Raw genomic sequence first — 8,642 nt, forward strand, 5'->3', positions numbered from 1 at the left:
TCATTAATAATCTTCACCACACTTTCTATTGAAATCACCAATAACATGTACGTGAACATAAAATTCCAACTTTAGGTGTGGATTACATATTGGATATAGATGGATATCAAAATGAAAAGATTTGGTGTCCTTTTATACTCATCTAGAGATTCAATATTGCCAGGGTTGGCATTAATTAAAGACCATGGAAGAAAATCCTGCATCAAGACCAAAAACTAAAATTAAGCACAAAGCTCTAGGACTAGGATGACCTAGCCAACCTACCAAACAAATTTATCTCAAAATTTTCTTTAGTTTCAGCAAGTGTAATAAATTATACAGGAATAAAATATAGGTTTCTAGAATTAGGAATAAAGGACATTTGGACCCTCAGGTTACCAAAATGAGGTCTATTAGGTCTTTGAGCCTTCAATTATAAGCTCTAGCTTTGTACGGCAGTCTATATGGTTATAGGCTTCCTTACATTAATTGTGATGCCTTGAAGGAGAATCTTGATTCTTGAGACTTACATTTTTTTTAATCAAGTTTGGCTCTTTTATTTATGGCCATGCAAGCATATAATGACTCTCTTACCTTGCAACTCACAAATTTCTAGGGTAAGTGTAGGCTTGTGAGAATTCTTTAGTGTAACACCTCACCAAGGGATCCAAAAGAACAAACCTAAATTTTTACTAAGTTTGCCAAACATTTTTAAAAAAATGAATAACATATACAACAATCATAAAGTAGCAAAAGCAATAACATACAATCACACATAAGCAAACATAACAGATTACATTCCTTAAGGATCCCAAGACATTGAGTCACATTTAAATTTAAATAATAATAAGTCAAATAAATAACATATCCATATGAAAATACAACTACAAGTCCATTCCACTTAAATAATATACATTTGTTATGAATGCCACTTGGCAATAAAATTTGGAATGCACAATCATCCACTGTAAATGTCATAGGGTATGAAAGGCTAAAAAAATATACATTTATAAAAATAGATTACATCATCCCTTTCAGAATCCATGAAACAAATTACAATACAATAAGTGAAATCATCCATCATAATACACAAAGATAGAATGAAAGGGAAAGTAGACAAGAAGCTCTAGCCATAGTATCAATGGACAAATCTTAATGGTAAGAGTAAAAAGCACTACCACCTGACCTTGTGGTAACCCAAAAAGGTCAACTCCCACTATGTTGAGGAGATAGTCTCAACTCCCAAATAGGATATCAATCCCAAAATCAAAAGTGACATCTATGTCGAGGAAACCCTAAAAGTAATCTAACACAAAGGTTCCAAGATAACACGACATCTAGACCCAGAGGCAAAAAAAGACATGTAGGGAATCTACTATGTAAGTGGGCAAGTTTCATTGCATGAATAAATGCTAGAGTTAACCTAGTAGTCTTACTTGACCCCAGCCCCCTAGTGACTCTATACGGCACTAGTATCCTTTTGTATTGACAAGGCATACTAATGATGCATGGTCACAACCAAGCATTCTCTCTACTCCCATCCTAGTCTATACGAGCACTCGAGGCATGGGTGAGAACATACAAAGACTCTTATTAGGTTCATTTTACTCTGATTTAGTGGAGTATTTTCACTTATTAAACAACTTAAAATGAGTGATCTTGGCAACCACTTTGGGCCCCAGCCTCCATTGCAAGCCACTTCCCAACATTACATATAGATAACCTACCCTAAGCTCATAAAATCACAAATCAAAGAATCATAGTATTTCCTCAATCCTATCCAAATGACTAGAAAGCATCAAAAGATAATTCATAATAATTTCTCAATTCTCTACAAACAACTAGAAAGAATCCCAAAAATATTGATCGAAGACTCAAAGGTTATGACAATTATGTCTTAATATTCATCTTGTAATCACACAAGGACACTAAAAGCAATAACGAACAATATAACAAAGCTCATAATAGAGCATACCAAACACATTACCATGGTTGATTTCAAAAGATCAAGTTCAAATCATCATAATACCATAAACACAGAACTCCCAAGCCTCTAGTAGACATCCTAAAACTAATCAACACACTCGTCAACCCAAACCCCAAACATAGACAACATATAGATAATAGTATAGTTTCATAGTTTGGTTTAATTTTCAAGACACATAGTTTGAGTTAATAGTAAGGTTTAAATTTTCGTTCAGTGTAAGTTTTTCAAACATATAAATTTAACATTTTACCCTTAAATATATAACCCATTTCTTGAATTTGAACAAAATGCACAATTATCCTTATTCGATTACATGGCAATTATTCCAAAATAATTTAAAGGCGATTATTTATTAAATTATTATAATTATAATTATTGATTTTCAAATAAAATAATTACAATTTTATTAAAATCAATATTAATAATAATAATAAAATAATTTTGAAATTTCATTAAACAATATTCATCATTAATCAAATTTAATTAAACTAATTTTAATTAAATTAATTAATAATTATGAAATAAACACTATATTAATCTCTTATTAATTATTAATTATTAATAATTAACAAAAATATTAATAAACTTATTAATAACTAATTAAAATTAACTATATTTAAATATATTAAATCTGAAGAAGATAGGTTGAACCTCCTTACTGAGCAACTAGTTCAGGTCTTTTGTGAGGAAAACATTGAAGAGAGTACAAACACCCAAAAAGAGGAATTAATAAAAGAAATCCTCAAACTAGGAGGGAATAATAACACATATGAAGATCTAAGGAAATATTTGTTAAATTTTGAAAAGGAGGATTACCTATGGCAAACATAGAGAAAAGAGAAAGTTGAGGAATAGTACCATAACGGAAAAGATGATAGTAATAAGTGCATATTGGGAACAGATGCGAATGTTGAGTACTAGTTTGGTATGGTGTATCAACTACTCAAAGAATTGGTACAAGAAGGAAAGGATAGAAGCACTTTAAGAATAAGTGATGTAGCTAAATTGCAAAAGCAAACCTAGATAAACTAGGAATTTAGATGAATCAAGAAGGGCTTTTAAATCTCCTATCTATGGAAAATTGAAAGGAAAAAGAGGCAGAAAATCACTAAAAGAACTCATAGAAGCAAACGGGCATAGCAAAGAATAGAAAAAGATCTATTAGATTTTCAATGTCAGGAAGGGGAAGTTTCTTCCCGAGGAGCAATGAGGATCACAACATGGAATGCTAGCGGTCTTAATGCCCCTAGCAAAAAGAGGTTACTAAAACATAACCTCAAATCTTTTGATTCTAAAATTATTCTCATTCAAGAAACAAAACTAGATAAGCTATAAATTCCTAAATTAGATAAAAGGTTAGGACTTTGGAACTCTATATTTCAAGAATCTATAGGAACCTCATGTGGTTTAAGGATCCTCTGAAATCCTAGGAAAGTAGATATAAACATCATGATTATAAACAACAATTGGATGAGCGGCTGGGTCCAAAGCCTCAAATCTGACCTCAAATTCATCCTCATTAATACTTATGGGCCTATTACCAAACTTGGTAAGAGATTAGTATGGGAAGAAATTGGCTCTTTTATAAATAATTTTAAAGATAATTTGTTCGCATTAGGAGGAGACTTCAATACTATTTTAGACATTAATGAAAAATTAAGTGGTAATCAGCATCTATTGCAAGCTTCCAAGGACTTTAAGGCATGGTGCAATACCCATAGTTAGATAGACATACCAATTAGCAATGGAGTTTATATATGGAACAATAGGAAACAAAATTTTGAATACATAGCGAAGAAATTAGATAGGTTCATGATTAAAGGGGACCTTGATGTTAATAATCTGAATGTTCACTCATCCATGCTTCCTATTGCTGGGTCTGACCACTTTCCTGTCAGATTTGAGTTTTCAAAACCACAAAAACTTGCTAGGAACCCATCTAAATGTGAGAAAATGTGGTTCCTAGATGCTGATTTCATTAATAATATCACATTATGATGGGCACAAGATAAATTTGAAGGATCTAACATGTATGTATTTTTTGTCAAAATGAGGATGCTTAAGGAACAAATCCTCAGATGGAACAAGGAACATTTTAATGATATATTCAAAGAAAAATTAGACATAGAAAACCAATTAAGAGACCTAAATTCAGAAGTAATTGAAAAAGGAATGGATAATGGCAGTTATCTATGAGAAAAAGAATTATTGGCACGACAAGACAATATTCTAACCGAAGAAGAAATCTTCTGGAGACAAAAATCTAGAGAGAAATGGTTAGACAAAGGAGATCGAAATACAAAATACTTTCATAACTCCACTTTATACAACAAATCTAAGAGAAAAATTTTGGTTATTAAAAAACATTTGGGCATCGTATTAGATAAATCTAGTGAAATCACAAAGACCTTTATCAAACATTTTTAGAAAACTTCAAATAACTACGAAGGGTCCAATAGAACTGCACAGGCTAAATTTCTTGAAGTAATTCCTAAAATTGTCACCACAGAGGATAATAAGGCATTAAACAAACCCATCTCACTAGAAGAGGTCAAACATGTGGTGTTTGAAATGAATCCAGACAAATCACCGGGCCCAGATGGCTTCCAAGCCTTCTTTTATCAAAAATGTTGGGATATCATAGGCATAGATCTTTGGAAAGAAATTGAAGCATCCAGAAATGGGCATGCTCTTTTATCATAGATCAATCACTCATTCCTCACCTTGATTCCCAAAAAGGCAGAACCAAAAACCCCTAATGACTTTAGACCCATTGCGCTCTGCAATACTATGTACAAAATTTTTTGTAAAATTTTACCTAATAGGTTAAAGAAGATACTCCCTAAAATTATATTAGAAGAACAAATAGGCTTTGTGCCAGGCAGATCTATCCTAGACGGTAGTATTACCATTCAAGAGATGATTCATTCAGCTCAAAAGGACAAAGAGCCATGTATGTTCTTGAAATTGGATATTCAAAAAGCTTATGATATAGTGGATTGGAGATTCCTTTGTAAGGTTATGGAAGCTGTTGGTCTCTCCCACCAATGGATCAACCTTATATTCAAATCCATATCTACCGCTAAAATCTTGATTCTCATTAATGGAACACTAGAAGGTTTCTTTGATATATCGAGAGGCATTAGATAGGGAGACCCTTTATCCCCCTCCCTTTACATTATCATGGCTGAAGCATTTGGAAGAGTAGTGATAGGTCCATCTAATAAAGGAAAGATTCCAAGTATCTTGGTTACTCAGAATATGCCTCATATCACCCATCAACAATATGTAAATGATACTATACTAGGTAGAAGTAGGAAAGATGAGGCCTTGGGGCTTAAATCCATCATTAAAGCATATATGGAAGCCTCAGGTCAAAAAATCAATGAGCTTAAATCTAAAATTTACTTCATAAACACGAAACCAATGGTAGAACATGAAATCTATAAAATTATGGGGTACAAAAAGGTCAATTTCCTTGCAAATATTTGGAAATCGTCTTAGAAAAAGGAATGAAATCCAACAAAGTATGGAGCAATACCTTTGAAAAAATGGATGCAAAACTCAGATGTTGGAAGGATAGATGGCTGACAAAGGCTAGAAAATGTACTAAAATCATATATGTATTATCTATTATCCTGATCTTCCCATTATCTTGCCTACCCCTGTCCAAAGGGAACCTACACAAGTTTGAAACCAAAATGAAAAACTTTCTTTGGAAAGAATGTGAAGAGGACAAAAAAATGGTGCTCATTAAATGGGAAAAATTTTGTAAACCCAAGGACTTGGGTGGGTTAGGATTCAAGAATCTTCAATGGCAAAATGAAGCTTTAGGGGCGAAACTTATTTGGCATCTTTATAAGGATAGAGATCACAAATGGGCCAAGATTTTATACAAAAAATATCTAAATAAGGAGGATCCTCTATCAATATTTAGGACCAAAGATCCCCCAAAACAGTCAGAATGTTGGAACTTTATGCTTAAATGAAGGCACTTGATCTCAAAATTCTTGACTTGGGCTATAAGGAAGGGAGAGAAGGCTTTGTTTTTTGGAAGATTCGTGGGATGGTCATCCTCCTTTGCATAGCTATAGCTCAATTAAGGACATCAAAGATAAACTAAGCTCTCTGTGGTGAAACAAGGTCTGTGATTATAGAACAATAGTTTATGAGGATGGAAATCCAAAGAAGGTCTGGATGTGGATAATGAATCAATTAATTCTTTCCAAAAGTTGCTAGAAGATAGAAGGATTAGGAAATGTGAGAAGGAAGATGAACTAATATGCGTAGCCTCTAGTGATGGTAACTACAACATGAAAAATGGATATAAGGCTATTTTAGACTCTCAAAAATGGGATGACGTAGATATCCTGCTCAAAATTTGTTGGGATTCATCATGTCTCTTGAGAGCTAGTTTTTTCCTATGGTTAGCATTCCAAAACAAAATTTTAACCATGGACTAGATGATGAAGTTTGGCCTACAAGGTCCTTCTAGATGTGTTTCATGTAAATGCAATAGTGAAAATGCTAACCATATTCTATTCAGCTATCCTTTCTCCCAAAAGTGTTGGGAATGGCTTAGGAGAATGCTGAGCTAGTCAACACCATTTTCAAAATCTTTGTTTAACCTACTTAAGGGATGGCCCACATTCCAAGTCAAGGGTGTATACAATAAGCTCTAGAACATATACCCATCCATTCTGATATGGGAAATTTGGAAGGAAAGAAATCAGCATGTCTTCTGAAACCTAGAACAAGGGCCGAAAGAATTTATTTCAAAGATTGAAGCTAGTATTGTGGAAACCACTAACTCACATCTCAAAAACTCCAAAAAAAGAGGAAGGTTCCTTCTCCATATGGGATGAGAAAATGAAGAAAATTTGGGTTAAATTGATTAACCCCCTCCTTATTTATCCAAAAAATAGTAAGGAGGATAGAGCAAATTATAGATGGGCCCCTCCCCCAAATGGGTGGTTTAAATTAAACTTTGATGGTGCTACCCGAGGTCATCCTGGAAAGGCTGGCATTGGGTGCATCATCAACAATGAGCATGGCCATTGGATAGCCAAAATAGTAATGTCCATTCCACCTACCTCTAATAATCTTGTGGAATAGGAAGCTTTGAAGCAAAGACTTCAATTATGTCATAAATTGAAATTATCCAATGTCGTTATTGACAGAGATTCTCAAATCATATTAAATGGTATTAGAAAATGATCAACCCCCAATTGGGTTCTTAACTCCTATCTAGAAGAGGCCCTTGCTCTCCTAGACAAGCTGGCAGATTATAGGATCTATCACATTTATAGGGAAGGTAATCAAAAAGTGGATTGTCTAGCAAACTTGGGGGTAGATGGGGCCAATTTGACTATTATTAAGGACCATTTTCCTTTGTCAAATGATGATTAAGGGCTTTCCCCAATGAGGAATGCTTATCCCCCCTCTTCTCCAAATTTGTTCTTAGTTTTGATTTTACTTCGATATGCTTTTGTCCCCTATTGGATACTCCTCTTATATAGATATATATATATATATATAGATATAGATATAGATATATATATATATATATATATATGCATATGTTCATAAATAAGTAGACGTATTTTTATATGTATCTTTAGATATATAACAGATTCACATATATAGATATTTCTATATATATATATATATATAGACATACATTTATATATTTATGCATAACTACCTATTCACATATTGATGTTCATATATTATTATCTATATATATCTTTGCTTTCTTTCTTATTTAAATATCCAACTCTGCGGCCTCACACACATAAAACTCCATCTTACATAATTGTCATCCTCCTATGTTATCGGTCATAGTCTTTATTGTTATCATTCATAGGCATAAGTTAGTAGAAGGCTAACTGATATAGGCTTATCTCATATTTCTCTATAGATAGATACATATATCTAAGTTTAGATTTCCAAAATTATCTTTTAAGTATGTTTCTCTTCTCCTCCCCCTAGGGTAGATTTGAAGGAGATGTATCACTAGGCCAATTAACAATCACGGGGCATATTTTAATATACTAATGTCAAACAAGGGCCACTTATAGACTCTGTCATCATGAATTGGGATGGACCTTAATCTACCCTTGTCATGTGGGATTTTTGTGATGTTTTCATCATTATGGAATTAGAGCAAGATAACGTGAATTTGAGATAGGCTACATCACAAGATGACATCATTGTATTCACCTTCTAGAGGCTTCCTTTGTCTTTTTAAGGTCTCGTCAGATCTCCTTTCTAATTATCACCTTCCTTTCAAAAATATGGAGACAAACATCTATCTTTTTCACACTACAAAAAATCATACTATGGCCTTTTGTGGAAATGTTAAACCAGAATGCTAGAACAGGATACTATACTTAGTTGATGACATGTCTCAACTAGCCATCAACAAAGGCATTGGAGAAGGAGTCTTTGATTGAATTCACCTGGAGGACTAATAGTGAAATCATAGGTTCCTTCATTGGTTGTTTGTTTAGAGCAAAGGTAGAAACTAAGGCCATTATTAGGCTCTCCTTAGATATTTTCGTCCCTACTTGGAAGAAGGGCTTGGAAAAAGCTATCAGGAGTATAGATGATAAACTCTATATCCCACTACTAGAGAAGTATATGAGACTACCATTGGGTGACCCTAATTTGGCAA

The sequence above is a fragment of the Cupressus sempervirens genome, chromosome 5 (assembly GCF_028749045.1).
Source record: "Cupressus sempervirens isolate cs-2001-9-10 chromosome 5, ASM2874904v1, whole genome shotgun sequence".
In the NCBI taxonomy this organism is placed as follows: domain Eukaryota; kingdom Viridiplantae; phylum Streptophyta; class Pinopsida; order Cupressales; family Cupressaceae; genus Cupressus; species Cupressus sempervirens.